The sequence below is a fragment of the Cenococcum geophilum genome (assembly GCF_001692895.1).
Source record: "Cenococcum geophilum 1.58 unplaced genomic scaffold K441scaffold_8, whole genome shotgun sequence".
Classification (NCBI taxonomy): Eukaryota; Fungi; Ascomycota; class Dothideomycetes; order Gloniales; family Gloniaceae; genus Cenococcum; species Cenococcum geophilum.
This window is the reverse complement of record NW_027137566.1, coordinates 3,174,896-3,176,357: the sequence shown is the minus strand read 5'-3', so window position 1 is coordinate 3,176,357 and position 1,462 is coordinate 3,174,896.

The window sequence follows — 1,462 nt, the reverse complement described above, 5'->3', positions numbered from 1 at the left end:
GCCTTCCTAAGTACCTAATCGAGGTCCTTAATTACTACTATATATAAGAACGAATCCTAAAAGTCTAAACTATAAATGCCTAATCTAAAAAGCCACTACGCCTTATTATTAGGAGTAGGATTAGTATCTATTAGGCCACTAAGTGATAGCTAACGAGAATGGGATCCAGATGCCTTAGTAGGTGTATAAGTAGGCATAAAAATAGGGGCAGGATAATGAGGTATAGCTAGAGCAGAGACTCTTAAATGCTTAATACTAATATTAGGTCCAAACCAATACTAACGAAGCTCTTACGGTATAAGCTTATAGTTAATAAAGACACGCTTAAGCCTAGAATAAATAGAGATATTAGCTGGCTGGTATAGTCTAGAACTACTAAGACCTTGCTACGGTAACTATTAGTTACCTATCCGGTAGGTATTTAAAGGGTAACCTACCTAATAACGCATTATATTATGCTCTTTTAAAACTTGACGCGTATACGCGAACTCCTTCCTATAGTAGACAGTAACCTTTTTCTTATTACCCCCATCCCTTACCCTATCCTTAGTATACTAACCTTGCTCTTATATTAGGCGTTGCTAACTAGCTTGCTAGGAATTATAGGTAGTATAGATGGCCATAGTATAGTCTTAAATTTGGCTAAGTTATTTAGCATTTACGCTGGAATAAGAGAGAGCCCGGGCGATATAGTAGTTAAGGATATTAAAGGAACGTCGCCACTTAGGCCCAGGCTATTAAAGCTTAAAGTTAGTAATGGAAATCTATTAAGAATAGAAAAGCTTACCTTAACGTAACTGCCGCTCTTAATACGCATGCATCGATTATAAGGACTAAAGGTATTGGATCTAACGCAGTGTGTCTTATTATAAGCCTCTAGAATCCTATTATTAGATTTCTAGTCTTTTGAAGATGTATAGGCAAAATTATTTAGGTAGGACCAGTACTAGTTACGAGTTAGTAGAGGTTAGGGTTCTATGTATAAAGGTAGGGCTAGGATACGCTGTGGAATCTGCTTAGAAGAGTAGTTAGTAGGAGAATGAAGAGGCATATTAAATTATTAATGGAAAAGAAGAAAATCTTAATAATATATTAAAGATACGTCTAAAATTGGACGAAGGTTGATAATGGGAAAGTAAGATATTAAGGAAAAGGAGCTGCTTAATAAGCAAAGGTATCCTTATACTTTACCGTCTAATACCCTTTTAGTAAATAGCCGCAATCTTGCCGATATAACTCCGTTATAATAGCGCTATTTAAAAGGAAGGAAACATGCGTATAAGTTATTTAACCATTACTTCCTTATAAAAACTAACTACGCGGCTAGGGGAAGGCAATTAAGACATTAAATTAAAGACGTATATAGGTTAAATTAGACCTAAAATAATACTATAGTATTAAAGAATAACGTTATAGACGTTCTTGACAATCGCATAATAGCTATAATTACTATCGCGAAATG